This window comes from Aquarana catesbeiana, linkage group LG04, assembly GCF_042186555.1.
Source record: "Aquarana catesbeiana isolate 2022-GZ linkage group LG04, ASM4218655v1, whole genome shotgun sequence".
Classification (NCBI taxonomy): domain Eukaryota; kingdom Metazoa; phylum Chordata; class Amphibia; order Anura; family Ranidae; genus Aquarana; species Aquarana catesbeiana.
Window position 1 is genome coordinate 132,053,573 of NC_133327.1, and position 20,376 is coordinate 132,073,948.

Consider the following 20,376-nt stretch of genomic DNA (forward strand, 5'->3'; position numbering starts at 1 on the left):
GCCCCCCCCTCCCCAAAAAATGACACGTCAAATGTGGCATGTCAGGGGGTCACCTTCACTTAAAGCGGAAGTTCCATTTTTAGTTGGCACTCCACTTTAAGGTAAAAAAATCTTCTGGAAGCGGACCCCCCCTACACATATCTGAGCCCTATCTCGAGCCAGCGATGTGCATGACAGCAACAGCAGCTCTGCCCAGGCCTCACTTTCCTCATTGCTTCACACAGCAGTGGGAGCCATTGGCTCCTGCTCCTGTCAACCACAGCCAGTGAGCCAATAAGGAGAGAGTGGGGAGCTGGGCCGAGCTACACTCTGTGTGAGAATGGATGATGTCCATTCATAGGAGCATGGCTCCCAAGTGAGCCTGCTTGAGTGCCCCCATAGGAAGAGGCTAGCTATTGGGGCACTCGGCAGGAGGGAGGAGCATACATCACCGTTGGGGGTACTAAAGAGAAGAGGATCGGGGCTGCTCTGTGCAAAACAATGGCACAGAGCAGTTAAGTATAACATTGTAGTAATAGAAGTTTTTTTTACCTTGCTATAGGGGCACTCTGAAGGCAGAAGGAGCCGGAAGCCCTGGTGGAGGACCTCAGAAGAGGAGGATCAGGGCTGCTCTGTACCAGATCCAACCTCTATTTTGTTCTCTAACCATATAGCTGGTTATTTATATCTACCACCGCATATAGATATTCAAGAATACATTTTTTAAGGTTTTTATCCGATTAATCAAAACAATAATCGGGCAACGAATCGATTATGAAAATAATTGTTAGTTACAGCCTTAGTTACTAAAGTTATAAAAATTCTCGCACAACAGAATACAACTTCGGAAGTGATGTAATGTATAGTATTGTAATGTATTCTTTTATTTCCGAGCATGCATTGTGTGTTTTTTTCCGTACAAATACCATACTAATTACACAAAAAATGATTTGTTCTGTTATTGCACAAGAACATTTTTCATGCTTGTTCCTTCAGATATTTTCCTGAACCTGAACTGTCATGATTGGATCTAGAAAGCTGTGTACTAACAGTCAGATTATTGGACGATCGCTCAAAAAGTTGTATTTTTCATCCAATTTCCTGATCGTGTGTGTAATAAAATAAAATAAAATAAAGAAGCAGTCTTAATCTATCAACAAAACGGTTTCCTGCTCAAAGGTCCCTTGGCTTGCAGGAATTTTTGGATTTCCTAACTCATGACTCAAAAGCTTCTGATTAAGTGTTTGGATGCAGAACAAAGCTTATAATTTAGTCATTTCACCCAAAAGTCCCTGTTCTTTCCAATTCAGAACTAAAACCTGGGATTTTATGTACTCTACAACTACAGCAGGATTGCCACTAATCTCTTTAACACTTTCTCAGCCAAAAAGTCTGCCAGTTGCTGGGCTTTTTTTTTTTATTGTGTATATTGCTACCTGCTGATGCAAACATGAAAGTTGATGTGGCAGAAAGCCTGTTGAAAACCAGTCACGTATTGTATTACTCTGTATAATCTGGAAACAGGAAAAGGGCTTGAGATGTTTTAGAGCTACTATTTAGTCGCCCTCTGCTGGCTGACATATAAAACAAGATATAAAAAAAAAATCTACAGACAGAAAATGAATTGAAGAGTAAACTTGTGTATGCAATAGTTGGTACCTGCAGCCCTGCACAAAACGTGCACATACTAGAACTGCAATATGTAATAATAAAATTATAACATACATTACAACAAGAAACACTTTGTAATGAGACGTCTGCCCAAAAGAAATCACAACATATAGAAAGAAGTTCTGTCACATATCCAGACAGCTGCCATATCAGCAGACTACTGCCATGCAGCCAGAGGTATATCTCTGAGAGTTGAGCATTACTAGATCAACTGCCATTTAAGTTGCACATAGCCACAGAATATGCTATAAAGTGAGTACACCCCTCACATTTTTGTAAATATTTTATTAGATCTTTTCATGTGACAATACTGAAGTAATGACATTTTGATACAATGTAAAGTAGTGAGTGTACAGCTTGTATAACAGTGTAAATTTCCTGTCCCCTCAAAATAACTCGACACACAGCCATTAAGGTCTAAACCGCTGACAACAAAAGTGAGTACACCCCTAAGTGTAAATGTCCAAATTGGGCACAATTAGCCATTTTCCCTCCCCAGTGTCATGTGACTCGTTAGTGTTACAAGATCTCAGGTGTGAATGGGGAGCAGGTGTGTTAAATTTGGTGTTATCGCTCTCACTCTCTCATACTGGTCACTGGAAGTTCAAAATGGCACCTCATGGCAAAGAACTCTCTGAGGATCTGAAAAAAAGAATTGGCCTAGGCTATAAAAAGATTGGCAAGACAAATGTGAGGGGTGTACTCACTTTTGTCAGATACTGTCAGCTGCACATTGGCAGAAAGAGCAATTCGCAAGTTGCATATATTGCCAGAAAGTATAAACTACAGTGCCTTGAAAAAGTATTCATACCCCTTGAAATTTTCCACATTTTGTCATGTTACAACCAAAAACATAAATGTATTTTATTGGGATTTTGTGTGATAGACCAACACAAAGTGGAACATAATTATGAAGTGGAAGGAAAATGATAAATGATTTTCAACATTTTTTACAAATATATATCTGAAAAGTGTGGCGTGCATTTGTATTCAGCCCCCTTTACTCTGATACCCCTAACTAAAATCTAGTAGAATCAACTGCCTTCAGAAGTCACCTAATTAGTAAACAGAGTCCACCTGTGTGTAATTTAATCTCAGTATAAATACAGCTGTTCTGTGAATCCCTCGGAGGTTTGTTAGAGAACCTTAGTGAACAAAGAGCATGTAACCTGGGGGACAGGTAGCATGGTACAAAGCTCCCTGGGATGAACAGTCTTTCAGGCACAGATACCAAATCCAGTGAGGAAGTGACAATCAGTGCGGTGTTTATTTGTGTTGTCAAGATAAATGTTGTATGTACCCGCCCTATCCACAACAATGCTCCGCGCTTAGAACGATATACCCAATAGTATATACAGCATATATATAAATGAACACATGAATGAATAAATATTTGTGTTATATACAACTCTAGATACAGGTGCTGTACAGTGTTCCCCAAAACAAAATAGGAACAAAAATAACAAAACAAAAACCTAGCCTTGTCTCGGCACTAACTATACAATATATACAGACCCTAACGAGCAGGCTGAGCAAGCCTACAGCTTGTCAGCTTCCACAGATACAGTTTAACAAGCTTTTTACCAACCTTTCACTTTCACGCACTAGTGTTGTCTGTGTTTCCCAGGCAGAGAGCACTGGCTATCTGTCTCAGGTGAGTTTAAAGGGTTTGTTAACCCATATATAAAAAACTATGCCAGCCCCTCTAATAGAGGCTGGCATAGCAGACATGTCTTTAGTTTTACAAAACGAGTGTTGTAAATGCCTAATTTCAGCTGTCTTCAGGCCGGTGACATGGCCGCTTTCCAGCTCTGATGGATGGCTTCTGAGGGAGGGGCCGTGATCTCCCTCTGACATCAGACGGGAAGATTACGTGACCTCCCTCTGATATCAGCCAGGGAGATCACGTGACTGCTCGCCTCCTCCACAGAAGCCGTGTATCGGAGCTGGAAAGCGTCCACGAGTCACGTGACCGGCCTGAAGACAGCTCAAATTAGGTATTTACAACACTTGTTTTGTAAAACTAATGACATAGTGTGCTATGCCAGCCTCTAATAGAGATGCTGGCGGTGAAAATGTTATGACTTTATTTTGCAAGCAATGGCGGTGGGGGGGCGGGCCGGGTCAGAGACAGACACAGAAGCAGATGATAGGGAGGAAGGAGGGGGGGGAGAGAGGAGAGCAGAGGGGACATCGTATGACGGAGGGACGTACTTTGACCACGGTGATCAAGGCAGAGCGGGCATACAGAAAGTGCAATGTTCAGGGGTTTTTTTTCACAGTTTAGAGGGGGGCATATTACACAGCACAAGCACTGTGCTGTGTAATCTGCTTTAAGGGACCAGAATCAACATTTTTTTTTATTTTGGGTTAACAAACACTTTAAATTAGCCTGGGGGGGAGAACACCAAGATCCGAACTGGATCGCGGATCAGAGATCCCTGAATCTATATGAGAGGAGCCTGGGAGACGTATAAACCCTGAACAGGTCCTTTCCCGACTCTCTCTGGGACCCTCTGCTACAAGCATCATGAAGGCCAAGGAACACACCAGACAGGTCAGGGATAAAGTTGTGGAGAAGTTTAAAGCAGGGTTAGGTTATAAATAAATATTCCAAGCTTTGAACATCTCACGGAGCACTGTTCAATCCATCATCCCAAAATGGAATGTGGTACAACTGCAAACCTACTAAGACATAGCCATACACTTAAACTGACAGGCCGGGCAAGGAAAGCATAAATCAGAGAAGCAGCCAAGAGGCCCGCGGTAACTCTGCAGGAGCCGCAGAGATCCACAGCTCAGATGGGATAATCTGTCCACAGGACAACTATTAGTCGTGCACTTCACAAATCTGGCCTTTATGAAAGAGTGGCAAGAAGAAAGCCATTGTTGAAAGAAAGCCATAAGAAGTTCCATTTGCAGTTTGTGAGAAGCCATGTGGGGGACACAGCAAACATGTGGAAGAAGGTGCTCTGGTCAGATGAGACCAAAATTGAACTTTTTGACCTAAAAGCAAAACGCTATGTGTGGCGGAAACTAACACTGCACATCACCCTGAACACACCACCCCCATTGTGAAACATGGTGGTGGCAGCATCATGTTGTGGGGATGCTTTTCTTCAGCAGGGACAGGGAAGCTGGTCAAAGTTGATGGAAAGATGAATGGAGCCAAATACAGGGCAATCTTAGAAGAAAACCTGTTATGCCTCGTACACACAAGCGGACTTTGCAGCAGACTTGGTCCGACGGTCTTTCCGCCGGACTTTCCGGCGGACTACCTGAACGGACGGACTTGCCTACACACGACCGGACTTTCCGGCAGGCTAGGTTCGCCCGTCTTTCCGACGGACTTTCGCCAGACTTTCAGAATGAACGGACTTGCCCACACACGGACAAGTCCGTTCATTTTGAATGTGACTCGGGTACGACGGGACTAGAAAAGGAAGTCAATCTTGCCGCTTTTATCGGCGAGATTGACACCTTGCGAGCCCCGTCGCGGGTCATACCAGGCCCTTAGGTCTTGTGTGGATTATAAAGGGAAGCCCCTACGCCGAAAAAACGGCGTGGGGTCCCCCCTAAAGTCCATACCAGACCCCGATCCGAGCACGCAGCCCGGGTGGTCAGGAAAGGGGGTGGGTACAAGGGAGCGCCCCCCCCCCTCCTGAACCGTACCAGGCCGCATGCCCTCAACATGGGGGGGGTGGGTGCTTTGAGGGAGGGGGCACCCTGCGGGGCCCCCCCACCCCAAAGCACCTTGTCCCCATGTTGACGAGGACAAGGGCCTCTTCCCGACAACCCTGGGCGTTGGTTGTCGGGGTCTGCGGGCGGGGGGCTTATCGGAATCCGGGAGCCCCCTATAATAAGAGGGCCCCCAGATCCCGGCCCCCCACCCTATGTGAATGAGTATGGGGTACATGGTACCCCTACCCATTTACCTAGGGAAAAAGTGTCAATAATAAAACACACTACACAGGTTTTTAAAATAATTTATTAAACAGCTCCGGGGGGTCTTCCTCTGGCTTCGGGGGTCTTCTTCCGGCTTCGGGGGTCCCTCCGGTTCCTCTTCTCCCGGCGTCCGGTTGGTTCTTCTCCGCTCTCTCTGGCCTCTTCTCCCAGTGTTCCAGTTCTTCTGCCGGCTCCTCCGCTGTCTTCATGCCGCTCTTTTGCCAGCGGAGATCCGGACTTCTGGGCTTCATGTCTTCTTCCCTCTTCTCTTCTCCAGATGTTGACACGATGCTCTCTCCGGCTGGACTGCTCTCTGAGCGCTCCGTTGTGACTTATATAGGCGGAGACCCCGCCCCCTTATGCCATCACAGTCCCTGGGCATGCTGAAAATTTGTTTTTCCTATTGCAGTGAGCGCGAGATGCAATACCCTGCCCTTGGTCCGTCGGATCAGCATACAGACGAGTGGGCTTTCCGTCAGATCAGCATACAGACGAACGGACTTTCCGTCAGGAACTGAGTCCGACGGAAAGATTGAAAACATGTTTCAAATCTAGGTCTACACACGGTCGCCAGACCAAGTATGCCAGAAGGTCCGCTCGTGTGTACACGGCATTAGAGTCTGCAAAAGACTTGAGACCGGGGCGGATGTTCACCTTCCAGCCGGACAACAACCCTAAACATACAGCCAGAGCTACAATGGAATGGTTTAGATCAAAGCATATTCATGTGTTAGAATGGCCCAGTCAAAGTCCAGATCTAAATCCAATTGAGAATCTGTGTCAAGACTTGAAAATTACTGTTCACAGACGCTCTCCATCCAATCTGACAGAGCTTGAGCTATTTTGCAAGGAAAAATGGGCAAAAAATTCACTCTCTAGATGTGCAAAGCTGGTAGAGACATCCCCAAAAAGACTTGCAGCTGTAATTGCAGCGAAAGGTGGTTCTACAAAGTATTGACTCAGGAGGGATGAATACAAATGCACGCTACACTTTTCAGATATTTATTTGTAAAAAATTTGGAAAACCATTTATCATTTCCTTCTGCTCCACAATTATGTGCTACTTTGTGTTGGTCTATCACATAAAATCCCAATATAATACATTTACATTTTTGGTTGTAAAATGTAAAAATGTGGAAAATATCAAGGGGTGTGAATACTTTTTCAAGGCACTGTACATCCTGCCAAAAGAGCCGTGCAAGCTTCAAGTTATCAAATCTGTTTACAAGTTTATAATAACCAAATATATCTTAATAAAAAGTGAATGGTGCTCCACCATCTTATAATACTTGTGCACTATTGTAAAATAAAAAAAATAAAAAAATAGAATATATGTGCAAGCTCTGCAATGGTATAACTCAATAACGGTAGTGCAAATATTGCAATAAATAAATGATGCAAACCATTGCCAAATTTCATATATATACATAAATTGATTATTCATTGGTTGAAATCAAATAATGTGTCTTCAGTCAATCTGTATACAAATAAGCAGTTATCTATATTAAAGTTCATATGGATGAAAAAGTTTGATATTCTTTCTTTCCCGTCACCTCTATATAAAATGTGATTTTGCTTTTATGTTGTCTGTGATTATAGAACAAAAAATATATACGTATTGGGAAAACCCATAAAAAGTAGGACTTTATCTCCACATGTTTGTGAGTAGTATTTTATTCTGGTTTTATTAAGAAATTTGCTTGGGATAATGCACAAGGCTGGTGCGCCCTTCTTTTCTTTCTTGTTCTATATTATAAGAAGTAGTGTTATCAGTTCTATAGGAACAGCTACTACATCCACAAATTGGAAATGATATGTGTATTGGGAAAAACCCATAAAAGTAGGACTTTTAAGAATGTAGGGCTGACACTGAGGTGAGCACACAGTATTAGGTAAAAATAATTTAATGAATACAAATTGTAAAATGACATACAGAGATAACCATATCTCATAATATAATCAATAGCATAACATGATGTACAGATATTGATTCGTGTTCCACATGCTTGATGACAGTTCATATAAGTAGAATCAGCCAACGCATTTCGCTAAGTAATATCTATGCTTCTTCAGGGAATTTCACAGTATATCTAATTATCATTGAATTGAAAGAGATACCATTATTATCACATTATGCTAATTAAACAATACATCTATAAAACATTCATTTATTTATATAATATATAGCAACTCATATTACAAACGTGCTTACCAAATACATCGGTATGCAGAAAAATGCACTCCCACAGGCTCAACATATAACAAGACTGCCCTCCAATCAATGGCCCTTGATAATTAAAACCAGGACCCTGTCAGGCGAACATCTCATAGTGATAGACATAGCGAAAAGGATATCCAAATTAGAGTAGTTGTAAGTGTATGGTGATTTGTGCATCAGTATTGGGGAGATGTTGGTGGGTGCCATCTGTCTACACCATGAGGTGAATGGTAGGCCCCGTTTTTGATCCTGGGGGTTTTTTGCTAGTATAATTCTTGGTCGATATAGTATGAATCCTGGATAATTATGCTGTTATAGAATTGAAATCCATTGGAGACTTGCATTGGGCACTACATTTGGTATGTTAGCTGGGGGTATATATAGTTAACCCTGTCAGCGGGTAAATGATTAAATGTTCTTCCCCCTCATTTCCATAGGGGCTTACCACGTATGGTCTGAATGATGCAATTTCCCGGTCCATTATGTAACATATAGTCATCTCTTGCCCCCATGTCATATTTTGAGTAGGGGTAATAGTAAGTATGTATGTATGACAGTTCATATAAGTAGAATCAGCCAACGCCTGAAACTAGATATGTTGTCTGTAAATTGCAATAGTCATAGAATATAATACTCTCTTTCCTTCACAGTACTTCATACTGGATATCCTTTTCGCCATGTCTATCACTATGAGATCCAGTGTTTACCTGACAGGGTCCAGGTTTTAATCATCAAGGACCATGGATTGGAGGGCAGTCTTGTTATATGTTGAGTCTGTGGGAGTGCATTTTTCTGTATACCGATGTATTTGGTAAGCACGTTTGTAATATGAGTTGCTATATATTATATAAATAAGTGAATGTTTTATAGATGTATTGTTTAATTAGCATAACATGATAATAATGGTATCTCTTTCAATTCAATGATAATTAGATATACAGTGAAATTCCCTGAAGAAGCATAGATATTACTTTGCGAAACGCGTTGGCTGATTCTACTTATATGAACTGTCATCAAGCATGTGGAACACGTATCAATATCTGTACATCATGTTATACTATTGATTATATTATGAGATATGGTTATCTCTGTATGTGATTTTACAATTTGTATTAATTAAATACATTTTTACCTAATACTGTGTGCTCACCTCAGTGTCAGCCCTACAGCCTTAAAAGTCCTACTTTTATGGGTTTTTCCCCAATACACATATAATTCGCAGTTTCAGGATGTGGATGTAGTAGCTGTCCCTATAGAACTGATAACACTACTTCTTATAATATAGAACAAGAAAGAAAAGGAAGGCGCACCAGCCTTGTGCACTATCCCAAGCAAATTTATTAATAAAACCAGAAAAAAATACTACTCACAAACATGTGGAGATAAAGCGCTTAGCGTAGCCACCTGATCATGGTGTTCAGTCCAGAACCAGTAGTCTCCAGATAGCTATGGAAAAGACATCAGGGCTGCTGCTGGCTGATGCATTTCGAAGTCATAGCTGCTTCTTCAGAGCCTAGCCCAAGCTAGGCTCTGAAGAAGCAGCTATGACTTGTATTAAAATAATATTAATCCTCCACGATAGGTCGGTCCTCCTGCGTCCACCAGGGACTCTCCACCGTTACCTCCTAGTTTTCTGATCTAGCTGGTGGGTGAATTCTCCTTTAAGACACTCTCATGTATCTATCCTGTTGGTTGATCTCCCCCAAAACATAGGGAAATGTAGGGACATTATCCCATTGTGTAGTATTTTTAAAATTAGGCATATTTATTAAGCTAAAAATTCGCACTTACAATAGTACAACTTTCATATTGCATAAAATGCCACGAGTACTGTATTGCGCTTCCGCATGGGTCACCTCTGGTTTCCTGTCTGATTCAGCTCACGCCCCACACGTTATGTCGCCGTCATGTGACTTCATCAGGGAATAGCGGCTGCCATACTAGATGTCTTTAAATACCTTCTACGTAACTGAATAAAGCGGCAGCCATTTTATTAAAAACCATGGTATTAGTTAATGGCCGCCATCCACTAACACCATGGTCTTCATGGACCAACATATCTTGGAGGATTAATAATACATGCCTTAATACAAGTATGAAGGAGATGAGAGTTTTGTGAGCACAGTGGTGACTAGTGATGGGCCAAACACCCCCCTGTTCGATTCGCACCAGAACGTCCGAACAGGGAAAAAGTACGGCCTTGAGCCGCAAACTCTATTAAAGTCTATGGGACCCGAACATGAAAAATGAAAAGTCCCCATTTTGAATGCTTATATGCAAATTTTTTCACCATAAAAAGGGTATGGGGGCCTGGGTACTGCACTGGGGGGACATGTATCAATGCAAATTAAAAAAAAAAAAAAAAAAATTCCTTTAAATATAGTGCCTGGGGGGTCCTCCTATTCTGTCTGTTCTGTACCCTGTATAGAACCTGTTGCAGCAAAACTGACATTTCTAAAGAAAAAAAATGACATTTAATTTGACTTGCAATACAATACAAAAAAACTGCATGAGGCCCCCCCCCCCGGTATCGCGATAGCAATTACTGATATTTACATTTTTTTGCATTGATAGTATCAAAAATGAAAAAAAAAATAGTAAGATTTTTTTTTTTTTAAAAACGGCGTGGGCCCCCCATGCATACAAGGCACTTTGGTAAAAAAACAGTGTGGGGTCCCCCCCCAAAATCCATACCAGACATTTAGGTCTGGCATGGTTTTTGAGGGGAACCCACCGCCAAAAATTTAAACGAAAGACAGCCTGGGGGTCCCCCCCAAAATCCATACCAGAACCTTAACCAAGCACGCAGCCTGGCAGGCCAGAAAAGGGGGGGGGCGAGCTATCCCCCCCTCCTGAACCATACCGAGCATTAAGCCCTCAACATGAGGGGAGTACTTTGGAGCAGGGGGGGATCTGGTGGTCGGTAAGGACACAAGGGGTTCAGGACCACCAGGTGGCCTCGCCCCTTACCTATTTAAGAACTGTCAGACAGAGGAGCAGGCATTCGGTGGTCAGCTTTCCTCACGGGCGGAATGTTTTGGGGGTTTTTTTGGGTCCAGGTGTGGCGGCGTCATGATTGACGATGGATCATTGGGGTACGTTGTTTTTTTATTTTTCTTAATAAAGGAATTGTCAAAAACTGGCTCATGTCTTTATTTATTTTTGACACTTTTTTTTTTGGTGAATGAGCAGAGGTACAATGTATACCATACTCATTCACATAGCAGGGGGGGCCGGGATCTGGGAAAGAGGCCCTTGTCCCCATCAACATCGGGACAAGGTGCTTTGGGGTGGGGGGGGCAGAGCTCCAAAGCACCCCCCTATGTTGAGGGCAAGCATTGTGGAGCCCCAACCTACGCTCGGCCCGAACTGTTTGCCCATACCTAGTGGTGACAGATATAATCACAGGCAACACAGAAGCAAAATCACATTATACAGTGGGGCAAAAAAGTATTTAGTCAGCCACCAATTGTGCAAGTTCTCCCACTTAAAAAGATGAGAGAGGCCTGTAATTGTCATCATAGGTATACCTCAACTATGAGAGACAAAATGTGGAAACAAATCCAGGCAATCACATTGTCTGATTTTTGAAAGAATTTATTTGCAAACTATGGTGGAAAAGTATTTGGTCACCTACAAACAAACAAGATTTGTGGCTCTCACAGACCTTTATCTTCTTCTTTGAGAGGCTCCTCTGTCCTCCACACATTATCTGTATTAATGGCACCTGTCTGAACTTGTTATCAGTATAAAAGACACCTGTCCACAACCTCAAACAGTCACACTCCAAACTCCACTATGGTGAAGACCAAAGAGCTGTCGAAAGACACCAGAAACAAAATTGTAGACCTGCACCAGGCTGGGAAGACTGATTCTGCAATAGGCAAGCAGCTTGGTGTGAAGAAGTAAACTGTGGGAGCAATAATTAGAAAATGGAAGACATACAAGATCACTGATAATCTCCCTCAATCTGGGGCTCCACGCAAGATCTCACCCTGTGGGGTCAAAATGATCACAAAAACGGTGAGCAAAAATCCCAGAACCACACAGGGGGACCTAGTGAATGACCTGCAGAGAGCTGGGACCAACGTAACAAAGGCTACCATCAGTAACACACTATGGCGCCAGGGACTCAGATCCTGCAGTGCCAGACGTGTCCCCCTGCTTAAGCCAGTACATGTCCGGGCCCGTCTGAGGTTTGCTAGAGAGCATTTGGATGATCCAGAAGAGGATTGGGAGAATGTCATATGGTCAGATGAAACCAAAGTACAACTGTTTGGTAGAAACACAACTCGTCGTGTTTGGAGGAGAGAGAACGCTGAGTTGCAACCAAAGAACACCATACCTACTGTGAAGCATGGGGGTGACAACAGCATGCTTTGGGCTGTTTCTCTGCAAAGGGAACAGTACGAATGATCCGTGTACATGAGAGAATGAATGGGGCCATGTATCGTGAGATTTTGAGTGCAAACCTCCTCCCATCAGCAAGGGCATTGAAAATGAAATGTGGCTGGGTCTTTCAGCATGACAATGATCCCAAACACACCACCCAGGCAACGAAGGAGTTGCTTCGTAAGAAGCATTTCAAGGTCCTGGAGTGGCCTAGCCAGTCTCCAGATCCCAACCCCATAGAAAACCTTTGGAGGGAGTTGAAAGTCCGTGCTGCCCAGCGACAGCCCCAAAACATCACTGCTCTAGAGGAGATCTGCCAGGAGGAATGGGCCAACATACCAGCAACAGTGTGTGACAACCTTGTGAAGACTTACAGAAAACGTTTGACCTCTGTCATTGCCAACAAAGGATATATAACAAAGTATTGAGATGAACTTTTGATATTGACCAAATACTTATTTTCCACCATAATTTGCAAATAAATCATTTCAAAAATCAGACAATGTGATTGTCTGGATCTGTTTCCACATTTTGTCTCTCAAAGTTGAGGTATACCTATGATGACAATTACAGGCCTCTCTCATCTTTTTAAGTGGGAGAACTTGCACAATCGGTGGCTGACTAAATACTTTTTTGCCCCACTGTATGTTATGCTTTAAAACTGCGTATGCCCATGGAACTGGGCGAAACCACGTTACCTAAAAAACTCCATAGGCAAAGCACAGGTTACCATTTTAGAGTTAAACAAGAGGTATGGCCTAAGAATGATTGCTCCCACTCTTATATTTGTGACAATACCTCACATGTGCATGTGTGGTGCGATCACCATTTACACATGCATGTGGAACCTACGTGCACGTTTGCATTTGCACATGAGCACAGTGAAACAGGGGAGCTTTACATTTTTTTTATTATTAATTATTATATTTTTTTTTTTCACTGTATCGTTATTTTTATTTATTGAACTTTATTGCTATCAAAAAAGATGAACAACATCTCTTGTGATGACATGGGCCGTGACCAGTCCTCTATTAGACCCCATATATCCCATCTGACCCCCAAAGCATCTGAACAAACAGAAATCAGTTTGATCAGATGCTGTACAAGCCAGTAACGACTTGTAAACGACAAACTGAAACCAGAAGTGACAAAATCCTCGTCGCTTGTGGTTTAAGTGAAATAGGTTCACTGAGGTATAGCCACTCAGATCACTTTTACTTTGTAAATAATTGTTGGCAGAAGGAAATTATATCTTGATATATATACGTACAGCGGACGGGAAGTGGTTGATTGTGTATGTTTGAAGTGTGTGCTTATAAAACCAATCCAAACTACAATACCCAAAATTGTGTTGCGCAAAAGACATTTGCAAACTTGTATGTGTGTATAAATACAAGGGGAGGGCTTAGAGCAAGCCACATGGGATTTACAGAGGAAGAACTGCTGTAACATGTAATTAAAAAAAAAAAAGGCATGAAGTGTCCCCCCCCCCCAAATCCATTTCAGACCCTTATTCGAACTTGCTGCCTGGCAGGTCAGGAAAGAGGGGGGACTACGAACCTACCATCACAGGACTCTTGCTGAATGGGCTTTGCTTCTCTGGAAGGCTTGAACCTGGGCAGCCTGCTTTAGATAGTTAGGGCTGGACTCTGTTTCATGTACAGTATGCTGTTGAACTGTGCTACTAAATGCTCAGTAAAGTTAACTGCTTAATGGTTAAGTATATGCAGCGCTAGAAGCATCAAATTATAAAATAAAAGTCCATAGTGTTAAAACAGAGTCTTTGTTCAGGGGAAATACTGGAACCACCCACGGTGCAGACAGAGATACAATAAGGTGAACACGAGATTATCCTCTCACCTTATTGTATCTCTGTCTGCACCGTGGGTGGTTCCAGTATTTCCCCTGAACAAAGACTCTGTTTTAACACTATGGACTTTTATTTTATAATTTGATGCTTCTAGAGCTGCATATACTTAACCTTTATGCTTTTTATTGTTACCAAAAAATTTATGTCAGCTGCTTTATTATTGTTAGCTCAGTGATTAATCTTGAATTTTTAAACTGCTTAATGCCTGGTCTGAAGTCATTGAATGGGGTGTATGATGGATCATGGTGTAATAAAAGAACTGGGCTCTTAAACCCTCATGGGGTACAGGAGTAAGAGCCACTGTGAAGAGTTTACTTGGCAAAAGAGTCAGAGCAGTAGAGTAGTTGCCACGAGCAACCATAGACTAGTTAGAATGTATAGGAGCTGGTCAATAAAGCAGAGTACCTGACGTAGGTGACAGGTCCTCCGTTATAGAGGGGGCTGGTGTTCTGCATCCCTCCCCAGCGGTTGGCTCCCCAAAAGTAACTGGGACTGAACCCACAGTACGGAGACCTCATGGACCTAGCCGCATGGCATGGGAGAGTGGAAGGAGTTAATTAAGCGCATGCATGAGGTCCACGCTAGATGCACAGCAGGACCCCATTCTGTCACTGGTAGTAGGGTGGCAGAAGTACACTGGAGAGGGCATTTGTTATCCCAACACTTCATATTCTTGATATGTGCCTGCTGTACCCTATACTTGTATGAGAAAGTATCCTGTTCTTTTTGTATTGATTCCTTTGTATGAAATCCCTGGTGTTCCCGCTAGTCCCCTTGCATTCCTATTAAAAACAGACCACACTAAGCAGGAGAACACACGTGGTCAGTTCTCTAGCTGTGCTGAAATCCCATGCTGCTCTCCTCCAATGATCAGACTTGTCCTGACATGCCCTCGCTGCACAGTCATTCACTGGGAAGCTCAGTGTGCTGCTGCCTCTTCTCCTCCCAGCTCTTATGCAGCTAAGAATGAGAACAGAGGGAATATGATCGCTTATTAAAAGAAAAGGGGAATAAAAGGTATTTATAATGTTTTTTTATAGCTATACAAAAATGTTTTGCCTTTCGTTTCTATTTTAAACTGATTGTCGACTTTCACAGGAAAATGGCCCTGCTTCATTCCGGGTATTAATAAGTGCGCACATGAGAGGAGAGGTAACCCCACGCGTGAAGGCCGAGGAGGCCCCGCCCACAAGCTGGCTGTGTGCTGTCACCATCTCTGGCTGCCCACCACAAACATGAGATTTAAATATGACAGTCCATGTTAGTGACTTTTGCATTTTGGGGAAAACAAGGGTGATAATGGGCTTCATTCACAGAACCAGATCCCATGCGGTATACCGCATGAGATCCTGAAAATGTCAACTCACTACTGCTTTTCGTGGTATTTACAGCATAAAGCAAAAACGCTTGGTAAATACCACATAAAACAGGAGTGAAATTCGATTGACAAAAAAATGTATGTGGTAAATAAGTAGTGGTCCTGGCATGTGACATTTAAGGAACTGGCAGCTGCCAGCATCCTTAACAACCATTAAATAACCTGGGTTCCCCGCAGACAGCTGAATGTAAAGAAAAAAGAAATGCTGACAATAAACATAAAAAAATAAACACAGCATGGAGTCCCCCACCAATCAATACCAAGCCCTTTGGCTCTGGTATGGGTTTTGAGGGGAACCCCCACACCAAAATGGCCGGCAGAAGGAAACGATATCTTGATTACACCTGCAGTGATAACCGAGATATCACCCTTCCCATCTGAGGACGTATACAGCATATACGTATGGTAAAGTGGTTCATTGTGTTGGAAGTGTGTGCTTCTAAAACCAATCCAAACTACAATACCCTGTTTTATGACAGGTACCTGTCCCCACTTTTGTGAGATTTCGCCGCGGCCTCCTCCTTCCCCCGCCGCTGGGCCATTCAGAAAGCGCAGCGAGCTTCACGCATGCGCAGTAGAGAGCCGGCTATGAAGCCGAAAGGCTTCACTGCCCATTTCCCTTACCACCAGCACACAAGAGCCAATGGAAACATTGGCTGGGGTGCCGACATCGCTGGATTCCAGGACAGGTAAGTGTCCTAATATTAAAAGTCAGCAGCTATAGTATGTGTAGCTGCTGACTTTCAATTTTTTGCTGGGGGGGGGGGCGAACTCTGCTTTAACAACCAGCTAGTGTCAGCCTGTGGTAAGACGCCAGCTACCGCGGGCAGTAAATTACCACAGGCTTTCACTACTAAAATACAGCAAACTCATGTGGCATTTTAGCAGTGCTTTTTAGTGAATGCTACAAAACTTTTTGAAAAATGCTATGCTATATCTTGAACGCGGTAAGATACCGCTTTGTGAATGGAGCCCACTGTGTTCAGTACGACTCCCCCATTGGCTCCACATAGTTTGGGCTTCATCAGACGTAATTATCGTCACTGTTGCTTCACTGCTGCACACTTATCAGTTAGGCTGTTCCTAGGTTTCCCTGGACTACAGAACACCTCCCATTAATGCTACGATAAGAGGAGAGGGGAAGATGTTCTGTAGTGCTTGTCCTAGGGTGATAATGCTGATTCAGTACCGTGAGAGTATTTTCACCCTAGGACAGAAAGTGTGTTATTCTTAGGACAACCATGGGAAAAAAAAGCTTTATACTAAATGCAGCCACCACATCTATAGATAAGCTGCCATATATTCCATTTTTCCCTAGGTTTAGATATGCTTTAAAAAAACAACAACTGTGTAGGAAGGTGGCTAAGTGGAAAATGCCCAATAAATGTATTATTAAACCTGGCATAGTCATTGCCATCAACACTTAAAATTTCAACACATCTTTGAAAAATATGACCAGTAATACCGAATGAGTTCTAAGTTTAATGCAGTATCTTATCTATATGGATAGAGTGGCTTGCAATGGTTTTATTCTAGCACATATTTACCACCCACTGAAGTGTAAATCTTTGCAGAATCTGTGATTTATGAGGGTTATCACTGTGGTGCACAAATCTAGCTAAGTAATGGATCTCCAAAGCAATAAGCCAGACATGTAGGAAATAATAGCTTTCATGCATAATAAATCATAAAGATTAAAAGAGAAAATAACTCATACTTAGACAAATAATATAACAGGGCTTCGTTCGGGTATGCTTCAAAAGGGGGAACTTGGGGGGGATTCTTTATGCTCACAGAGAACCCCCTGATTTGGTGTTAAATATGGTTGAGTGCTAAACAGCTCAGTATATACCAACAGTCCATGACATCTTCTCTTCCATTGTGTCACAATGCCCCAAACACTACTTTCAATACACTTCCTATCCTAATTCAAGTTCATGAGCACTCAGCCTAAAGCCTCGTACACACGATCAGATTTTTGGACGACTGAACGTCCGTTTTTTTTTTTTTGTTGCATGTTAGTCTCATGTCCAAAGTGAAGAGGTTACTCACCATCTGAAAATTCTCGTATGACAGAATACAACGTCAGAAAAGACGCAATGTGTTGAATAGTTTTGTATGTATTCTTTTGTTTCTGAGCATGCGTAGTCTTCTGCTTACGATTTTTTTTCGTAGGAAAACCCTACTAATTAAAGGAAATTTGGACGTTGATTCACTACAACAAAAAATTTATAGTCTGCACATCCAGCTTTTGTCTGACGAAAGACCGGAATCGGCTGTCGAAAGCACTGTACTAACGATTCGAAAATCGGCAGATCGTTCGTCGGATGGAATTTTTCACCCGATTTTCGTATTGTGTGTGCGGGCCTTAAAGCTTACCATATATGGTAAAATATGACAGTACAATCTTTGATGATCAACTTGAAATTTACCAAAAACTATGTAGTATAGGGACCTACAGAAATTTCATTTGGATTTAGACAGGCAAGCCCTTGGCACTACATAGTTGCTAGTAGATCTCTTATTATTATTTAGGATTTATATAGCGCCAAGGGTTTGCACTTTGCTTTATAAAATAGAGATCTAAGGCCACTTTCACACTGGGGTGGTGGGTCCATCGGCGGTAAAGCGCCGCTATTCTTATCGGCGCTTTACCGTCAATTTCGCGGCGCTATTCGCCCACTAGTGGGACGCTTTTACCACCTGCTAGCGCCCAAGAAAGGGTTTAAAACCAGCCACGAAAGGGTTAAAACCACTGCAAAGCACTGCTGCAGCAGCACTATGCCGGCGGTATAGCTGCGCTGCCCCACTGATTTCAATGGGCAGGAGCAGTTTAGGAGCGGTGTATACAGCGCTCCTTCACCACTCCAAAGATGCTGCTAGCAGGATGTTTTTTAGCATCCTTGCCAGCGCACCGCTTCAGTGTGAAAGCACTCGGGCTTTCACACTGGAGAGACAGCAGTGGCTCTTTCAGGGAGCTTTGCAGGCGCTATTTTTAGCACTGTAGCGCCTGCAAAGCGCCCCAGTGTGAAAGGGGTCTAAGGCAGTGATGGCGAACCTTGGCACCCTAGATGTTTTGGAACTACATTTCCCGTGATGCTCTGGCACTCTGCAGTGTAGTGGAGCATCATGGGAAATGTAGTTCCAAAACATCTAGGGTGCCAAGGTTCGCCATCACTGGTCTAAGGGATTGCTTACACCACAATTCCCATGGTACCACATGTGCATTAACAATGTCTTTGTAGTGCGTTTACGGTTACTGTGTATTTTTGTTATTTTTTACTGAGTTGAATTTACATGCATTTGCAGTGCACATTCATCTGCATTTATGTGCAAAAAAATGTATAGTTTACACCACTGCGACGCTTTCATATGCATTTAAAAAAAAAAAAGTACAGAATGCTGCAACATACCAGAGCACATGTAAAAAATAAACAAATGCCTAAAAAAATGTACTGCAATTCCACAAATTATAAATGCATGTAAAAGTGCATGTGGAACTGCACACTGAATGCGGGGATCATGGTGCAAACAAGCCCCAGTGCTAAGTTCACCTTTTTTGGGTATAATTCGATTGTTCACAATACATACAAGCGTTTTCTAATGTAATTTCTGCGCCAGCCATCCATATGTGCTTATCTCTCATTTACTTCATCTATAGTAGCTTTTAATTTTCATCTGTCTATTTGGATTTTTAAAAATGCTTTCCGATTCCATCACTTCCTGTAGATCATATCCCAGCATGCACTGCCGCGCTGCGTCATATAAGAGGGCATGATAGGACGTGTTTACCTCTCTGGACCACACCTCCCTCATTACTGTACAACCTCTTGTGTTATTTTCCACCCACTTTTTTTACAATCTGATTGTACAATTCCCTTTAGCTCTACCATCAGCTATGTAGTGCAAGAGCCTGCCTGATTTGATACAAATTGAATAGATCGTTCAGGTGAGTCCTCCTATTCCATAGATTTGGTAACTCTAAATGAAATTGCACACAGATTGTACAATTGGATCGCATAATGTATGGCCATATTTATATAAGTTCGTAGGAGGGAGTGGATGAAGACATTCACCAATCTCCGTGTAGCAGGAACTCGCGATCACGCGTGTTTTGGGGCGTTTTGGAGCGTTTCTAATCGTCAGGAATAGGGCATCACTCGAATGGGCTTCCCTACGCGCGAGAAAAAAAGCTCCAGAACTTTTTTGTGAGCAGAGTGTGGTGCATTTTTTACTGCGCTTCTGGTGCATTTGCAGCGCATTTGCCGCATAGCAAACACATGCCTGCTACCTGCGCCTGAGGGTGCCATTAACATTTAATGACATTGCAAGCAAGATGTGCATTTGCAGTGCATTTCTGAAATGCACGGCAGAGCATGCGTTTTCTGTGTGATTTGTCATGCATTTGGAAAAGCACAGATGTTAATAGAGACTCATTGTTCTTGTGTAAACACACCAATTTCCCATTCAGGCCCCATTGACACCTAGCGCAGTGGGAGTGCACTTGCTTACTGCCCTACACATGGCAAAATAGCTCATGGGACATTTTGGCGCATTGCGGTTTGCACATTTTTTACTGAGTGTTTTGCTGCAATTGTCACTTGTTTCTTCACTTGGCAAAATATGTGTTTGCTTCTGTATTTGGGGTGCCATTAACAATTAATGGCACCGAAAGTGCAACTAGTTCATTTTAGGTGTATAAAGGTGGCCATACACTACACAATCTGAAAACGGTGATTGCTGATTGCATTGGAAATGCATGAACCTGCAGGCGCAGGTGGGTGGTCGCGATCTCCTGGGGGGGAAAGGGGGCAGGTGCAGAGTGTGTGTTAATTAGGTCAGCTGGTCGGCTACTTCCTTCTACTGGTTCTTCCGTCCTGAATATCAAGGACGGCTAATGGAGGAGTTTTCACCAGGACACTG

The 20,376-nt window shown here is 42.8% G+C and overlaps 1 protein-coding gene across 1 annotated transcript in view; it reads right to left on the reverse strand.

Moving 5' to 3' along the window:
• Window positions 1-20,376, reverse strand: part of FBXO36 (F-box protein 36) — a 92,380-nt gene that overhangs the window by 10,531 nt on the left and 61,473 nt on the right. The window lies entirely within an intron of this gene.